Source organism: Amblyomma maculatum, chromosome 1, assembly GCF_055883805.1.
Source record: "Amblyomma maculatum isolate TAMU_Amacu chromosome 1, ASM5588380v1, whole genome shotgun sequence".
Lineage (NCBI taxonomy): Eukaryota > Metazoa > Arthropoda > Arachnida > Ixodida > Ixodidae > Amblyomma > Amblyomma maculatum.
In genome coordinates this window covers 426,962,801-426,982,078 of record NC_139344.1, presented here as the reverse complement: position 1 = coordinate 426,982,078, position 19,278 = coordinate 426,962,801, and the positions used below count along the sequence as shown (strand labels likewise).

Sequence of the window (19,278 nt, the reverse complement as noted above, 5' to 3'; positions counted from 1 at the left end):
TCTGTATTACTGAATTTGATTTAGTATAGGCTAGAGCTTACAACATTGGCTACAAGCACTTACAAAGGTCCCCAAGGCGCTTAGAGAGAGAAAAAAGAGAAGGGCAAGGTGGAGACCTACAGGCTTAAAAAAAGATAAATGTGTATTCTCTGCAATGCCCATAATGGAAGTAAAGAAACAGTATCAGCGCACAACAATGCAGAAACTAAATCCACAACTCCGCAAATAAAGGAAGCTTCGTGACAGGAAAACACAGAAAAACAAAGAACAAACAACAGCCCAGTATCTTTTTCACAACATTCACGACGGGCCAAGAACCGAATTAAGCTCATGGACAGCAATATGTGAACAAGGTGCTCATGTACCAACTTCTTGCAACAAATCTGAGTAACAACACATTTCCAGAATGTCATTTTCATTTCAGCAGCAGCATACAAAACTGTTTCGACAGCTTCTCAAGAGAGGCAGCATGATGGCATCAGCCTGCAAACTAACTTTTGGTTATGCCTTGCAACAATTAACTCATGCACTAGCATCAGGCACAAGCCCTTAGACGTAAGCAGTGCCTTAATTTCCATTCACCCAGCTCATTACAACAGCCAAGTCAGCACGCAAAGGGAAGTCAAGAACAAAAACCTCACGTGGATCCAATAACAAAGGCATTCAATTCACAGAAGACTAGGGATTGCATTTCAAAATCAATAACACAGGAAGCTGATCGGGTCACATGGTCCTGCTGATCGGTCAGAGCATTTTATTCTATTTTAATGCACAGAAGCTGACGCTAGCTAAAGTGGCATGCAGTCGAAAGATGTCAGGCAAAGGCAGCCGAACAAATCTGCATTCCTTTATGCCTTACTTTCTGCGGTGTGACAAATCAAATACAGCCTGACTGGTTCAACAGCAAGTGATAAAAGGAATATAATGTGTAGCAAAAAAAATGCACAAAGGTGCATGGCACATACCAACGTTTACAAAAGGCCCCAAAAGCTTGATCACCAAGAGCTTGTCAATGCTTGGCCCATTTTTCCACTCCCACAACTGTGTGGTGCCAAGCGTAACCTTGCCCTTGGTTAAGACCTACAACCATAGCAGCACTGTTCCAAGACAAAATGTTGGCCTGTGTGCCGCTCTATGACACACAGGCCTCCTGCAGTCAGGGGCATAATCAGATTGTCACTTTCTCTTCCTATTCACTTGTTCCAGAAGAAGAAACCCCCCCAACTTCTCACAGCTGGAACAAGCGACAGCTGTGTGCACCCTTGCCTGAATGGATATATCAAAGAAATGTCAGCAGGGATGCAACAATGGGAGTGCAGTGACAGGCAGCAATGCCAACAAAAAGAGCCCCTTTTATGCCACGCCTGTTTCTTCAACTGAGCACTTTCCAAATGCCTTTTCCAAGAAGAGGTGCTATAAACAGCCTCACATTTTTCCCACAATACCTTGTATAGAGAATAAAACAAAGCCACAAGGTACTTGCAGTGGTAGTTTAGAAAGCCCTATGTGCAACAGAAATGTGAACGAGGTTCTTTCCTGTAGCTTGAGAAAAATACCCGCGAATAGGCTTCCTGTTTTCCCAAAGCGCATTCAGAAAATGACAACTGTGTCATTAATCAATACATCTATTCAAACTAGAAACGTGTGGAAAAAAAAAACAACCGACAACACTCCTTGATGACAAGCAACCAATAATGATGGGAAAGAGTACAAAAGAGAATGGAATGACCTGCCATTATTACAACAGCACGTAAAAATTCCTTTTGTTTTTACTGCCACAAAACTCTCCCGCTATCACATGTCTGAAAAACATGGCAAGAATGCGCAGTGTTATTCTATGCTTCATCAAGCTGCAAGGTCTGTTTGGAAAGAGGAAACCACTATCTATCTCTACTACCCATTACACCAACCTTGCCACATAATGCTTTCATTTCCTCAAAGCGTTTCTGAAACAATCAATGTTAACAAGTTGAGTAGCCAAAGCACATACCAACTGCTCTCTGCTTAGGCTATCATGCTGAACCGCAGATAAGGTCCCTCTCTTTATCCGCTGCATGCACATTCCAACATGCTTTCAGCAGCAGCTGGACAACTACCAACAGGTTGCCATACACAGTAACTGACACGAATGATGCTCAGAACTATAACTCTAATGACCACCCTGTTCTAAAGCCGACACTAACTTTGGAAAAAGATTTCCTTCAGTGGCCGAGCGCACAGTCAAAGCGTACAACAGAGTTTAGATAACACTGACTCTGAAATGAGACAGCAGCTTTCATTTTTCTCTGCAAAAGTTTGCCCAATTTTGTTTGAGTGCTAAGAAGGTTCAGGACACTACAGTTAAACATGGCTTGAATGGCAAAGAAAGGCTTCGGTTTCTCCTAATTTCATCGAAGCGAAACATCAGAAAAATCACGAATGATCTTACTATTCCCAGAGCGGCAAGCGTTGTTAACCACATTGGGATAGAGGTGCACCCTGATTTGACTGTAGTAACTTCAGCAGATGATATGTGTGTATGAGTGAAAGGTTTCTCGAGAGAAATTCTGTGCAGCTGTTACATGTCGGCTGCACCTCTCGGTGCTTGGTTATGGCATTTGTTCTTTCATTGTGGGCATGTGCTGTTTTTTTCGTTTTCCTCGTTTTTACCACGCCTCCAAAACAAATGACCAAATCTTTTGTCTCAATTTAGTGTGCAGTTGCATAAAAAGTGTTTGGGTCCGCTCATCTTGTTCTATGCTTGTCTACAGTCAGCTAAGACTGCAAGGCCGTACAAGAGAGGAAATTAAGTACAAAAATTTCAAAGTATCCAAATAATGCATCGCACGTTCCAATATAAGCTTAGGCTACCTAGTTTATGCAAGCAACCCCGTCAAGGCCTACACTCATGCCGACATTGAATTTCGCACCCTCTACCAAGCTACGAAATTCCTTTCAGAACTTGCCCAGGCATTTCCAAATGAGGTACACACTCTCACTAACAGTAAGCAAAGAGGATGAAAGTATTGAAATGAAGATGAATCTTTAGAGTAAATTCATTGTAAAATGGTCCACATAATTCAAATAAGGGCAAAGGAAAAAATAAAAAGGCTTGTCTGGTTGAAAAGAACACAAGAAGCAAATTACTGTACAAATGAAGTGAGCTTATGGCAACGTTTTCCACTGAAACCACATTCTGACGGGATCCTCAGCAATGGACACCAATTGTCTAAGGCAGAGCGAATGGATACATTCAAATGCATCAAAAAGCTTCCTTCCATCAGAACAGTCATACACACATCGACCACTGATAGAGTGCAGCAGCACTATACCCTATGCTCACTCTCCGATTGCTGAGATAAATTTTTAGACTCGAGGCACAATCAGGCATTTAGCTGAAAGTGCTGCAGATACACTGTAGTTAAGGCTAAGAACAGTCCCCCCAAAGCTTTTTTTTTTTTTTTTTCATTTACGAAGAGAACTGCAATTAAAAAGAGCACTAAGTAATATCTTCTATGCTGAAAAAAGGCAGATATACAGAGGCAGCATATTTCAGCCTTTTGGTCATGCTCAGGAACTAGCATGATTGCATGTTTCCCATCAATTAAACTGGCACAGCCACATTCTCTGTTTTAGCAAACTACTGCATGCTTCCAGGAATGATCCCTCACACAATTCAGCCACAATGCAGCTCTTGTTCACAAAACTCTTGTACAGACCAGCACTAACATACTTGCTAACAAACAGTTCCACATAAAAATCCAAGTAATGGAAGATAATCCTCAAGGGCCTGCTTGCATGCTACACTGAATGCAAATACAAGATAAGCCAGCATGCAAGTTATGTTTACAAGTCATGCTTTAAAACTCCTGCCAACATCCTAATGCGGGCTTAAAACAAGGATAAACTTGCCTGAATCAACGAGGAAGTGAAACCGACATTGACTGAAGCTGACATTCTTTGTGTCCAACTTTTCCACCTAGATGACACAGGGACCAACAGATTGACTACTCACGAGCCACAACAGCGCAATATCCAAGCTGGCTTTTTCATAGAAAGTGGAAAAATAAAAAAAGGAACATAGACCCAAGTTTGGATCTCCCTTCGTCTACGCTTCTCAAGCAATATGGCAAAAGTGGAACCTCCCTTTCATTCTAGCCCACCAGTTAGGTTAAAAAAGGGAGAGAGTCTGGGTAGATGGAAGCCGTAGTGGCGCAGTGGCCTGACTGAGAGAACGAAGGTGCAGAATCGACTCCCAGCTGCTGCACTTTTTAATGGACCTCTACCACGTGTGCACCTCTGGGTCATTAAACACCATGTATCAAACATAATGGTTCTTGGCAGTTAGTTTTCTGCAATGCTATTGTCATGCCAATCTCAATTTGCACAGCCTCCTCCTGTGTGGTGTCCCCAAAAGTTGCTCATGTGCACACGTCGGCCAAACCAAGAGAGTCAGAGCACGGCGATCTCAACTTCGACTGCACACTGGATGAGCAACTAGCACTGCATATAGTCCAGTGCCCATGCTGCTGGTGCACTCGAGAGAGGAGCAGCTATTTGCTTATTCAGCCAAAAATATTTTCACTACTTGAGTGCACACTTGCAGGGGCTCACGTAGTGATATTGTGATGGCAGTCTAGCAGCCCAAAAGCAATGGCCAGAAGGTAGTTACACCTCGCTTCTAATTCATTACGACATCTCTAATCAACAGATTGAAAAGCACAACCACGTGCTGCAAACTACCATAAAAATGCTCATGCAAATCACAATTGTGCCTGTACAATAGGCCCATTTTTTTTAACCCCTTCAATGCATTCGCTCAGATTAAAGAATGGCTTCACTCAAACTATGTGCATTTAATGTGGAACCACATCTGCCAGCTATAAAAACACAGCAAACAAGAATGTGCTAATATCAGCAACTTCTCTAAGCAAAAAAAAAATTATCGACATAGCTTCTGCAGTGCTATGCCAAAATCGGGTCGGCATCAACTGTAACACTGCCGGCCACTTCCAGGCTATCGACAGGCATGCATACTCCGACTAACACAATGTTGTCATCATCATCATTAGCTATCCTCCATTCGCATTACATTCTCATTTCATCTCCTTGATTTACACTCTTCCCCTGGCCCACTCTGCACGCTTCCTATCTCTTAGTTACACCACCCATTTTCCTTTCCGTAACTCTCTGCAGTGTCCTCATCTGAACCCTTCTTTTAGCCTCCACGTTTCTGCCCCATAGGTACCCTGCATCTTTCAAGCCGCATCACTGCAGCTGGTATGACAGCACACTGTTTCCATCAAAAGTATGTGGAGCACTCCACATATGCGGCTTGAGTGCACGGTGGCCACCTTTCCAATATGCCAAAGCCACCTACAGCATGGGTTCCTGATTTTTTCAGCCGTGAGAGAACACCAGAAGCCTTCAAAAACGTATCCAGCAATCCCACATGACTTGGCTATCCCTTATTGCTTAACATACATACAAAATAACATTATGCAAATGTGCACCCCCTCAAGAAACACCCAAATTCAATTAGCAATTGCTTACTGCAGAGTGAAAGAGTGTTAGGAGCGATTACTGAAAAGACAATCCCAAAATAGAGTGAGTAAATCAATTAAAACATTGGCCTGTGTTTGCTGGTTCGTTATAAAATTTTTGAGTATACAGCGCTAGTCCTGTCACTCCTGTGCTGCTTCATAGCCCCTTTTTTCTACAATTTGCAATGCAAGAGAGAGTGCATAACCTTGAACAGTGCCTTAAATTTCCATGAGAGTTTGGGGCGGGCAGTTTAGGCACTGCATGAGCACAAAAAGAAATCTCTTCGCAAAAATAAACAAATTAGAAGAACCAAATCCCAGTTGTTGCTGTCCAAGAGCTTTGGAATGCAATAAGCTTGGCGACTTGCAGCAACCAGTGACAACTCTGGTCACGCTTGTGTTAACACACAAGTGAAAGGCCTCAACTTTGAACGTTTTAGTGAGCCTCGACTCCAGCCCTAACACAAATAAACTTTCTTTATCAGGCAATGATAACCACAGTAACTCATCACTCACTTTTGGTACACTTCTGCTCTGAGCATCTGCCAAGACGCCCCGACTTGCAACAAGGCAAGGCTGGCTCGCCGGATGTGCAAAGAGGAATTGTGTCCCTTTCTCACAGTAACTTTCCACAAGTCGTAAACACAGCAGACAGTAACGATTGATCGATCTCTCTTCCTATACCCACTTAGTAATGCCATAATGGAAGCTTAACAGTGATATCTGGCAAAGTATATTGTGTTTAAACAACTCCAGGCTCCACATGGGTTACAAGATGCAATTAGTGGCATCTCGAGCTTATGTACTGTGCATGGGCACTGCAGAGTACACAAAGGCACATTTGTATTTCGCCTCCTTTGAAATGCTGCTGGCATGGCTTCAACTGAAACCTGTGGGCGAGTTAAATACCAAAGCCATTGAGTCACCATATTGGGTAACAGCAATACAACATTGGCTGCACAAACTTAGAGGCTGCCATAGGTAATCAGCATGCCCACACATAGAATGATAGAGCCATTCAATTTCTCCCGTCTATTACTGGACAGTGGCACAACCTTGTTACAACCAGGGATATAAACTTGTGCATAATAAAGCCCACTTCAGGAGCACTGTATGTGAAAGGTTAAGCAAGTTAGTATACATATTTGTAAATGCAAGGATACCGCTAGGTGAGGAGCATGTATGAGGCCGTGCATGCCATACTGCATCTCACCTGTCCTAAATATTTTCACATAAGTGGCAGTCACATGACATTTTTATTCTTTCCTGCGCAGTATACGTGTTATGTATGCATATTTTGTGAATTTCAGACTCTTCCCGAAGAAAACTTCTCTGTGAATAAGAATCTACAGGCTTTTTATATCTTGCCTTTTGTCTGCTTCACACTGTGTCATGAACGTTGAATTGCAAAAACCTATGCATGAGCTAACAGCTGTAAGCGGATACAAGCAAGTTATATCCAAGGGTCAACGACATTCGCTGTTCAAATTGCTACAAACCATTCTACATTTGTAACTGCGAATTTGCGATAATCTCAGAACCACTAAGCAGCACAACACAGTCATCCTAACCAACTCACATGTGAAATAGTAAGTTCTCATTCAGCACGCCACTCAACACACTAATGCAACCCCAAGAGCTCTCCGATTTTCCCTATCGCGGTGTCAAGCGCTTCTTGCGCCCAAACGTTTGCCTACGCGGGTCTATTATTTCGCGTCTGTCATCCAAGTGTCAGCTCAAACGCATCCCCCTACAAACGAACATGAAGCTAGCGTATACTGGGCGAAGAATGGGGCCACTGAAAAAGCAGCGCTGAACACACGTCTACCCGTAAGACGACACCACTCTTTCGCGCTGCTTACGCGTGCGCTATCGACGTGCCAGCGTCGTTAGAAGAGCTTTGGAACTCGGAAACGCGAGACTAGCGAGCGCTTCGCTGAATTTTTGTTTTTCTTTCTGCGATGGTATGACGAATAAACGCAAAAGGGTAGTGCGCGCATTCTTCCACCCTGTACAGCGTGTGAACGCGACTCGCCCAACGTCAGAAGCTAGAGCTTTCTTGGTGCACAGCAGCGTCAAAGCGACCGCAGAAACTGTTCAAAACGTGACTCTTGCCGCCGCAGTCGTTTGTTCCAGCCAGCGACAAGGAGAAAATTTCTGCCCCGAGGTTATTCACGGACAGTCCCATAGGATGGACGACGACGGCCCTGTGATTCCGGCCGAATAGAGAGAACACAGGCCGCGACATAAACAATCAGCACACACAGAGGAGACAGATTGCTGCTTGTCACTGCTAGGAAGAGAAAAACCTAAAATATAAAAAGGATCAAACGGAAAGCGCGCACAAACAAAGCGACGCGAGTCGACCAAGCCAACTGCGTGACTCACGGACAGTGCAGCAGCTCACTGCGAGCGCGTGTTTTGGGCTGCACTGTTGACACTTCATGTGTGCACGAGCTTAATGCGAACCCCGATCCAACCGCGCTGCTTGCACTCGTTTGTAACGTTCGCAATGGCACGTCATGAAATAGCTTCCGCGAAAGCGGCAACGCGGAAAACGCCACTCGGCGGCGGTCAAGCACTGTTTTAGTGCCTTCGAGGACGCCCTTCTTTCTGTTTCGCTTGCACTTCCCTTCTGTCTGCTGCGTGTTTCCATTGCGACCAAGAGCAGGTAACACGCGGCCGAAGCGAGGCCCAATCGTGAGTGCCGACAACGCGCGTATGAAAACCCGGCCGTCCTGAGCGTGCCACGAGCCCCCGACGCGGCAGAACCGAGCGCGTCGCGAGCGAAACCGAGTCGCCGTTAGGCTTAGCATGAATAAACTTTCTGCCGGTCGACAGCGAGCGCTTCAACGCGCGCCCGCGTCGACAGGAAACAAATATCACTTTGAAACAGAAAGCACATATCTGAATATCTGCTTCACAGCGCACATTACGGACTCGAATCTGCTGGCACGGCGCAAAATAAAGCGCGCTGCACCACTGGTAATGTGATATCCCGAAGCAGACCGCGGCACGCACGGTCGGCGTCCGTGCACGTGCCACGGGCAGCGATCGGATAGTACGGCGTCGCTCAGCATCGTGCCGTCGAGTGTGCCGATGTGAGCCGTGCATTCCGAAAGCTGCGCGGCCGCTCGGAGACAACGCACGGGCAACCCCAATTTGCTGCCTCGGCAGTCGCCATGTTGGCTAGCCCTCACCGCCCGGGCTGCACCAAGAAAGCGCGTTCGCGGACAGCGCGCAAGACCAAGGAAAGGCGCTCGCACCTACCTACGTGGTTACCGGGATACGTGTAATCCAGAGCACCGAGCGTCACCACAACGTGCACTAGTCACAACGACGCGCGGCACTGCACTTCCAAACATGGTCTCCGACGGACCACGGCGCAGATCATTTACACGTAGGACCGAGCGGGCATGGTATCCTTAGAGCGGTCGGCCGGCTTCTTCACCACGAAAACACTTCAAGCACAGCACAGGGCCGTTGGCCGTCGCCGAAAACACCGCGACATGGTCACTGTCTACTGTATTCGTTCAGAAACAGTTTCCTCGGGAATCCATGAACAAGCGCCCGGGAGCCAAGTTTGAGTGGCGTACAAGCTCCTCCCACCTTCCACATTGTTGACATTCCAGTGCGGTCACGTGACGCGCTTGATTGACGCACGCTCCGCCCCCTGCGTGCCTCGCATTCCTGGGGCCGACACGTGACTCGCCGAGAGGACTCCGCCGGTCTGCCGCCGGTCGGCCGCGCGGATTTGCACGATTTCCTCTCGCCGACGAGATAAAGGAGAGGGTCGCTTTCTTTGGCCGCGCGGCGGCGACACCGCTGCCGCCTCTCGGACACTGCCGCCGCGACGGCGTAAATCAAAGGGGGCTACTGCTGCTGCAAATGCCGACACGGCTGCTCCGATAGTCTCACGTCCGTCCTTCTCACTTCCTCGTTGCTGACTGCGCGCTGCTGCACAATCGATGCTTTCTTCCCTCTTTTCTTTCCCTCGCGGATCTTGCGAAATGCCGACATATGCGTCGTCCGATGTGTCGATCACATACCGCGGCGTCGACGAAATACGAACCGCCCCGTTCTCCCTTGGCTTTTACGCAGCGCGTGCACGCGCGCTGCGCTCATTCTGGTCTTACATGCCTCGCTCTCTTCTTTCGTGTTCACAAATAGCTTTCACTGGAGCGGACGTGCAACAAACCACGGCTTGTTCCGCACCCACGCTCGCGGCATACCGAGACGCACTGGCTCGTCGGTTCACTCGCGCACCCCAAAACGCATGCATCCTGCCCAGGAGGTACGGCAAGATATTCCAGGAAAATTTTGCATCATCTCTCCGCGTTTTGCATTGTTGTCGTGGCTCTCCACTACTCAAGACTAGCGACGATCGCTTCCGAAACTGAGACGTTCAAAACGCACTGATCGATATTTTAGTCGCTCCCCAACCACGAAGCTAGAGACGAATGAAGCACAAATTAAGTCGGACAGGTCTTGGATCACATGAGAAAGGTTGCTTTGTTCTAGCGACGATCGCTTCCGAAACTGAGACGTTCAAAACGCACTGATCGATATTTTAGTCGCTCCCCAACCACGAAGCTAGATACGAATGAAGCACAAATTAAGTCGGACAGGTCTTGGATCACATGAGAAAGGTTGCTTTGTTTATATGGTTTAACATTCCAAGGGGACGTGACAAATGTGGGATTCCGTAGTGGAGGGCTCCGGATCATTTCGACGACCTGCGTTATTTTTAAGAGTGGTGACATTACGCAAGACGTGGACGCTATGGTCTCTTGGCTACTTTATGGAAACCGTGCCAATAACTTGAATGAAAACAGAAACCAGATGCTGCGCGAATACTGAAGGGCAAAAAAGTCTCACACACTTCATGTGTACGCTGCTGTACAAAAGAAAACACTAAAAGCTCCGTATCTGAAGCCAATCATTCATTTTAATGCGAAAGCCTTTTGTGGCTCATTAGTCGCCAGCGTGTCCGTTCGTGCGTCCGCGAGAAGTGCCTCACTTCTTCACGGGACTCCACATGTCAATCATCCTGTTGACGTCATCAGAAAAAAAAAAATAGAGGGTCTCTTAAGAGGAGAATGGCGAAAGCCTACCTTTCCGAGTCCTATAATTTGCCTCCCATCGTTAGCCTCTTGTTGGCATTCGTTGCAGTGCTGCATAAAATTAAATTGGTTTGCAGGAAAGGAGAAGCGCAGTATCTGCCACATTTTCTGCGACACGTGTGCGTTTGGACGGTAGTACACCATCGATCCTGTCGCGTGGCGTTCCTTGGCGCTCGTTCAAGTGTGGGATTGCAGATGGCAGGAACGATAGACAAGATTAGACTTCTTTTATTGGCGTTCGTTGCAGTGCTACATATAATTATAATTAGTTTACAGGAAAGGAGAGGCGCAGTATCTATCACACTTCCTCCGGCAATTAAAGGAGCGAACAGTCTCGGAGTACAAGGCAAACGTTTTTTTAATTATTATTATTATTATTATTATTATTATTATTATTATTATTATTATTATTATTATTATTATTATTATTATTATTATTATTATTATTATTATTATTATTATTATTCATACTGTTGACATTTACAGGAATGTTGTCTTGTGTTGATTATTGGAATAAAGAGCATTAAATGCAAAGCGGAAGGAAAAAACAACGCGCCGATGGAAGTTTGAGTTGGACGGTACACCATCGCTCCGGTCGCGTGGCGTTCCTTGGCGCGCGTTCAAGTGCGGCATTGCAGATGGCAGGGATGCATCCCGCCTCGGCCAATCAGAACACTGTAAAAGCGGGACACACTTTGTCCACGAAAGCATGAGCCATTAAAGGCTTTCGCCCTAAAATCCAGCCTCCGCCGGGAATCAAACCTCCATCCCTCAGATCCCCAGCCGATCGTTTTAACCAACTGCGCCACTCCCGGGATTTCTTTCTTTTCTTTGGTACTGACACAAAACGTAATTGTAAAACACGTCAGCAACACATTTACTGACGTGACAGTTTTAAAAATTCTTCAACACCACCAGTTCATCAAGCACTCCAATTCATGAAGGCTGGTCAGTAAGTACACGACGCGTTTCTCTGAACCGTATGACACTTTCAACGAAGGGCTCACGTATACAGATCGCACTTCGATACCTGCGTTGTTGTACTGCATCCTCGTTTTCCGCGAACTGTGGAGGCCCAGGAGACTAATAGCATCAAAATGAATCTCATCCGTTTCTACAGGTAAGAACCTAATGCCATAGAGATGTAACGGAAACTCTTTCTTAACGTTCTCTGAAGGATATATCTCGGAAAAAATCGCCTCCCAACAATCCAAAAAACGCGTGTTCTATTGTTTCAGGTTTCTTACAGATGGAAGTTAGTCGACCAAGGGACAGAAAGGTCTTTGTCATGCATCCATGTTTTGACTGATAATTTATTAGTGTGAAGTTTGAAGAAAAGGGTTGTTACAGCGGTAATTCGTTGAACTCTCTCGAGGACGTCTCCTCCTGGGCCTCCGCAGTGCGGCAAACGTTACGTCGGTACTGGAATCATGTCCACTAAGTCTCTATACTTTTTTTTTCCTCGATTACTCAGGTAGTCCATAGAAAGCCGCACGTGCAACATCCTCTAAAAGGGCGCCACTTCTCGCAGGTACCCCGTCACTGAACAAGTGATGTTTTCAGACGAGCAAACAAATACGGAAAGCAGACGGCCCGACCGTGATTGCATGACTCTCCTTAAAAGTGCATACTTTTGATGCCGAAGGAACACGAAAGCGCGATACAACCTGTCGCAAAAATAAATGCATCAGACGAAGCCCTCTTTTTTTTACATTTATAAACAATTAGTTTGTTCGGCTTGGCCTTTCCTATAGGGCTAACACTCGATGCGCCATGCCCGGAATCGCGAAACGCACATCATAATTATCCTTGTCTGCCGTGAGAATGATAGCAGCAGGAGTATAGGAGTGGCAGATTTAAGCATGCATAGCCACTGAGTCATCACGGTATAGGTAGCAAGAGCAAGAAGTAGGGTGACTTGTGAAAGTGGCAGGTAAAAATGTCCGTTAGGGACCTGCAAACATGTTGAACGAAAAATGGAAGGTGTAACTGTAAGAGATGGGAAGCGTGTAGAGTGGGTCAAAGAAATAACTCGAGTTAATGACATTCTAGTGGAGATTAAGGAGAAGAAAGGATCATGGGCAGGGCATGTAATGCTAAGAGAGAATAACCGATATTCGTAAAGGATAAAAAACTGGATTCCGAGAGAAGGTAAGCGTAGAAGGAGACGGCCGAAAATTAGGGGTGGATGAGGTTAAGAAGCTCGCAGGGGTCAAGTGGATGTATACCAGCACAAGTTGGGGAAAATGGGAGATGCCTTCGCCCTGCAGTGGGTATAGTCCGGCTGCTGTGCTGCTGCTGCTGCTGCTGCTGCTGCTGCTGCTGCTGCTGCTGCTGCTGCTGCTGCTGCTGCTGCTGCTGCTGCTGCTGCTGCTGCTGCTGCTGCTGATGATGATGATGATGATGATGATGATGATGATGATGATGATCACGATGATGTTAGCCCTCCGTGGTGGCTAAGTGATTAAAACGCTCGACTACTGAGCCTATGGAGCCCGGGGTGCGAACCCGACCGCGGCGGTCACGTCCCGATGGAGGTGAAACGCAAATGCGTCTATGTGCTGTACGATGTCAGCGCGCATTAAAGATCCCCAGAACTGTCATCATTTTACTCACCCCACCGCGGTGGTGCAGTGATTAGGGCGCTCGACTTCTGTGCACGAGGATGCGGATCTACCGCCCAGCCGCGGCAGCACCTTTTCAATGGAAGTGGTGGTAGTTAGAACATTTATTTCCCATTAAATGGTTGCAAAGAGGTGATTGGGTTAGGGCCTCATTGGCCCCCTCTGCTCACAATACTAGATGGAGCCCCTAGTTCCGGAGCCCAAATTGGCAAGCAACCCCGATCGCATCCGTTAAACCTATTAAGGCCATTTGAGCCTTGAAGACTTGACGGCCGCGCAGGAGTAGACGAATTTGATTGGCACGCCCAGATCACATGGAAGGTGGCAGCCAGCCACCTACCCAGAGCACTGGCACACGCTGTCAAAGGATGTGTTGAAATGCTTAAGCACTGCCGGGTACAGTACAGTGTTGGTGAGAATATTGATGAGGAGGCGCTCGTCAGAGCGATCAAGTCTTTTACAAAGGGCCGGGGAGCTCCCGTGCTCCTCTTTGTAGTAATCGGTGATGTCTGTATGTAAGAGCGAGGTTGTCTGATTGAGAGTAGGCTTCCAAGAACAGGAGATAGCCCGGAAAGAAAGTGCGCGGGACGCCTGATCGATTTAATAGTTCATTTCCCTGGAGACCATAGTGGCCGGGGGCCCAAACCAGATTATAAGGAGATGGGTCTATGTATCGGCGGCTAGATTGCAGTGTGCGCCGGGCACGCGTGAGCCCACCCCAGCAAGGTGCCTTCGCATGTCGATGATGTCGTGTTTCGACTTGGGAATATTGTGAGCAAGAGCGATGGCGGTCTCCTCCACGTGCGCTGTGCTGCACATTAGCCGGTTAACTGTGTTTGTGTTGTATACGACTGCAGTCACCCCCAGTGATGTGGGCCGGCAACGTTCACGTAATACACGTGTTTTTGGTGACCAGTATCGCTCCAACGCTTCCCTGCGCGCCTGACGACGACCGATATGATTTTTTTTTTTAACATCTTGGGGTCGAACCCGGAGGGCGCGTATCCAGGGTTCTGGCACTCTCATCCTACTCTAAATCTGGCATTTATGTTTGATGTGTAGCCGGTCCAAGGGTTGGCGACCAGACATGGACTGTACAAGACGCCTGCATTGGTTGAGTTAATGGGCTTCTCGAAGCTCCCAGAAGGTGTTCACCACGCCCGGCCACAAATCTTTGGCTGGACGGTAGACCGGGAGGTCGAGAGCCCGATTGATGACATTTACGTGGGTGGCCTCCGATTGATTATCGTTATGTTTGCGCAGGTACAAGTAGGTGGTCGAGTAGAGGATTCTATTCGTTACGAAAGCATGGGCAAGCTGAAGTGCATCCTTGCTTCGTAATCCACCCCGCTTATTTGAGAACTGGTGGACCATATGCAGCCCACCTTGTCTCCAACCATGCGCAGTTTTGCCTGGGTGGTATCGGCCCTGCGTGTGGCGTATGAAGAAGCGAAGAACGCAGATCTCGTTGGCCGTTCGGATCGGTCCTGGGAGGAGACTGATGCGAAGCTGAGTTCTGTCTTGAGGGGAGGGGCGTACGTGCAAAAATTCAGATTTAGGTGTGGCGCACTGGAGTCTGCAGTAGGTCGCGTAGTCGTCGTCTACGGCCGCCGTTGCTTGCAGACAAGATTTGCGGACAGGGCTCCATGCGACCCAAATTGGGACTTACGTGGCCTAGATTGCGATATCATCCTCGTAAAAAGCGTGATGTACGTATCCCGGGAAAAGGAGCCAATTTGAGAGGAAGATGAAGCATGATCAAATTGAAAAGGAGGGGAGATAAGACCATGTTTTGAGGTCCTCTCATCGAGTCGATGGTTGCACATCTTGTATGTATATAGGCTTGGCGTTTTTTAAGAAATCGTCGTATGTATAGTTGAATGTTTTGTGGCCACAGTTGGTGCGATTGAGGTGGTCGAGGATTACTTCCCGCTTGAGATTGTCAAATGCGCTTTTAAAATCCAAGGTCAGGACCACCTTGTCGAGGGAACATTCGACATTGTCTAAGATGTCGTGATGGAGCTCCAAAAGTATTTCCTGTGCTGATTTGGGATTGCGGAAACCGTACATGGTGTCCGCAACAATGTGAAGCGCTTCCTGAAATTCGGTGAGTCTTTTTTTTTTTTTCATGCACCATCGTCTCCATCAACTTGCCAACACAAAATGTGAGGGAGATGGGGCAAAGGTTCCACATTAATAGGTTAGCCGGCCTTCGGAATGAAGGTCACGAGAGCCGACTTTCAATCGAGAGGGAGAGGAGCCTCCCTCCCAAATATTATTAATGCATTTGATGAGCACGGCATATAGCTTGCCTCGGAAAGGTTGACCAAAAGCTTGTCCGTAACCTTGTAGCGGCCGAGTGCAGAGCCGCGCTTCATCTTAAGGACGCGCGGAGGTCGTGGAGCTGGAACGGGGCATCCATCTCAGTATTTTCTTTGCCTGCACTTTACGTGTAGGCAATTGCCTGGGTGTCCTTGGTGGTACACATGTATCGGTCCCTAAGCACGTGCGCTAGCTGTGTTGCACTCGTCCACCCAGTTAGTGTCGGCTATAGTTGAGCAGCATATTCACGCTTGCTGTGGGAGTTCGAGTATGTGAATCTTGAGCTGGCGCTTAGCCGTGTTGCACCTGTCCGCCCAGTTAGTGTCTGTTAGCTGAGCAGCATATTCGTGCTTGTTGTGTGAGTTCGAGGACGCGCTTCCTGAGCTGGCGCTCAGCCCTGTTGCACCTGTCCACCCAGTTAGTATCTGTTAGCTGAGCAGCATATTCGCGCTATATAGCTTTGTGAGTACGAGGATGGGCTTCTTAGGCATCTGTTAAGTTTCTGTTTCATTGCGAAAGCAACACTACTCTAAGTTTTGAGCCTTCAGCGTAGCGCGGCCGATAGCCACATCTTACCCACTTGACGTTGTGACGTCACACTCTACGTGACACTAGGGTGAGAGCTGGGCTACAAAATCAAGCAGTCGGCAGGAGCTGCCAACTTGGGTCTCTCGTTTCACATGAGACGGTTATGTCAGAATCAGCCTGCTAGCACCCTGGCATTCACGTACTACCCCTATAGGCCACTAATTAAGGCACGTTCGTATTGGTTGGTTAAAGCAGGACTTTATATGTGGGCTGAGGAAGAAGAAAAAGAGAAGAAGAACGCTCGGTCAACCGTAGCTAATGCTTTCGCTCAATATTTGGTTCAGCAGCGTTGAACCCTTGTAATTTTTTTTTTCATCTTTTTGATACTGCGGTGGACATCCCAAAGACTTAGGAGATCGTTATCCGCGTCCGTTTGCCTTTCTTTGAGCTGTATCATGCTTTTCGTATTGTCTCAGAGCAGATGTGAGTGATTTGCACCAGGTATCATATCAGAGAGATAAGGAAAGTTGTCCAGTCTGAGACACGTCTGTTTGTGGGCGTTTCAGCTGACACGTGTAAATGGTTGTGTTGATTATACAATTATCACTACTGAGTCTCCTCTATATTCAGCCAGTCGGCAGGGCGCGTGGTGAGCTCCGGGCAAGTGCCTCGTTGAATCGAATTTCCGACACACGTGTTGGATTAGCGGGGTCAGTGTGGAGGGCATGTCAGGAACGAAGTTCCGTGAGCTTCCTCCCATGCGTGTGTCCTCCCGATGAATCCCCCAGCCTGCTCGAAATATTGAAATCAAACAGAAGAGGGCCCCTTAATTCCCGCCACTTGTACAGCTTGAGTGAAAATTTCTCTGGACGTAACGTCCTCAAGTATCGGAGCTGTAAATGTTTAGAATGTGATGCATCAGACCGCTTTAAGGGCAGTACCGACACCATCGTGTACAAGAATGTTAGTCTTGCGGGGAGTGCGTGACCTCTTGCACAGCATATTGTTTGTGAACAAGTTTGCATGTCTGCGGGCTCTGTCTAAATGCAGTGTAGTTTGTGAGCTTGACACCTGCGCCGGGTTACGAGGAATTCAAAGGTCTCAAGGTAGAGGCGGAGTTCAGCCCGCATCTCGTGGTTCTTGAGACCTCTGCAGTTCCACTGTGTTAGTGTAAGCTGCTGAGTTTTGGCTCTCGACTTATAGTTTTAGAGGCCACGGTCTGAGCGGAGGGTATACGGTTACATTGTGAAGACTACCCAGTCAACGGGCAAGTGTCTTCAGAAAGTCGGACTCATCGGGAAATTTTGAGGGGTGGTTAAGGTTCCTCATGGTGCCTACGCGTTTAAGGACGCCCATATTTTCTTGCATCCCTTTTCAGATAATGTGAGTTACGGTTTGTGTCACTTGTGCGACGGCACTCTCAGTCTGATGCGTGATAGTGTGATGGATAATTTTGGGAGATCAGTCAATTGTGTTTTGATCTCGGTCGTCACCCGTACCGATAAGCCAACACGCAGAGAATTCACAGCGCTAGGCTACGCAGACGACCGACGCAGACGACGGTTCTAATTCAAAAACGAGCGGAGTCGTAACGGTGACTCCATGGTTGCAAAGCGACTCTCCATAGGAGTAGGAATTTCCTCGTCATGTTTTTCGCCTCGTCGCTCTAGGAGGAAGAAGTTTCGTTTTCATGAGTTAAAGATCGCTGGCTAGTTTTTTTGTTTTTTTTTTTTTCTTTTGAGCTCGCAAAAGGGCGTGTTGATGCCTAAGTTCCTGCTTGTCGGCGGTGCTGGTGAGGGAGGAAGGAGAAGAGAGGAGGCAACCCTCACCCAGCTGTATTGGACTGGAGGAACTTTATTGACCGACAAGATCAGTAGCATGGGCTCAGTGGCCCTCTGAAAAAGGTCTGTTCTTGTCAGGCTCTCTCAGGAGCCCAAGCTAGGCCCCTGTGAGGGTGCTAGTATGGTCTTTCAGTGGTGGCTTTGCCTTACTGTCCAATATATCTGAAGTGCTCTGTCGCTTTGTGACCGCAGTGCAAGCAGTTGGGATCGATGGCTGTTTCGTAATTTTTGATCGAATGCGATTATGACTGTCCCAGTTTGGGCTCTACGTATATGTTTCTGGACTATTTTCTGGTAAGGTCTCGGCGAGGTGGAGGGTAAAGTTTCCGCGCCTCATTAAGATGATTGGTGTTTTTCTTGTATGTGTAGGTTTCGTTTAAAGGGGACTCCAAGAAGCTATCTGATCCCTACCGGTTTGCTAGAGCTCGGGCATATTGGGTCGCCTTCTCGTTTCCCCCATTTCCCTCGTGTACAGGAAACCAAATATTTTTACTAGCCTTACTCTCCGGCAGTTTTTGATTAGTCCTTCTGCTGCACAACAAATGGCACCTTTGTTGTAATTGTGGGACTTTACCGATGACATAGTCTACTCCGCACCCCCCCCCCCCCCCCCTTCCTCCCGCCAACCCCACCCAACGACATTTGCGTTTTTGGCAACCCCGACAATCCTTCACCCTTATTTGAACAACAGCATTTTCGGCATTTCCTTGTCACCAGGAGGCTCACTGACTTGCCAGATGTCCCACTTTCCTGGCTCGAGAAGGAGACTTCCTTGACTGCTAGCTGTGGCCTGCTGTCCTTTCACGACATCATTACACACTACCGCAAAGAAAAGAGAACACACGTGTCCCCTGCCCCGACCCTCAAAGTCGCTCAAAGGCGCTCATCGGCACAAGTTACAAACGCACACAGCCCCATGCCCCAGCCATTATCCCCGCCCACTTTCCTGCCTAATTTCCTTCCGCCTGTAAGCTCTGTGGAAAATCTGCTGAATTTCTACACACACTACTCACCTGTTCCTCATTTTCACATCCTCCGGCGGAAGAGGTGGTACTAAGTTAACATGTGCACCTGTTAAACCAGTTCCTCCGATTGGGACGAGGGCAAGTTCATCACAGTGCCTTGACCGCGGCGGCCACGTTTCCATGGGAATGTGTTCTGCGACGTCGGTGAGTGCACGCGCTCCACATCGGCTCCCGCGATTTTCGTCGAGTAGGTCGAAAATTTTTGTTGCACCCTGAACATTTTGCGGATATTCTCTTCCCAAAACTGCCAGGACCACTAGGATACCTCTTTAACCCAGGTGAGATCTTTTTGG

At 47.6% G+C, this 19,278-nt stretch overlaps 1 protein-coding gene across 1 annotated transcript in view; it reads right to left on the bottom strand.

Annotated features, from left to right (window-relative positions):
* Positions 1-9,280, bottom strand: part of wts (serine/threonine-protein kinase warts) — a 79,582-nt gene extending 70,302 nt beyond the window's left edge. The window contains exon 1 of the mRNA XM_084599422.1: positions 8,793-9,280. The gene's annotated coding sequence lies outside the window, so the exon portion shown is untranslated. The remainder of the gene's footprint in view (positions 1-8,792) is intronic.
* Between the last annotated feature and the right edge of the window lie 9,998 nt (positions 9,281-19,278).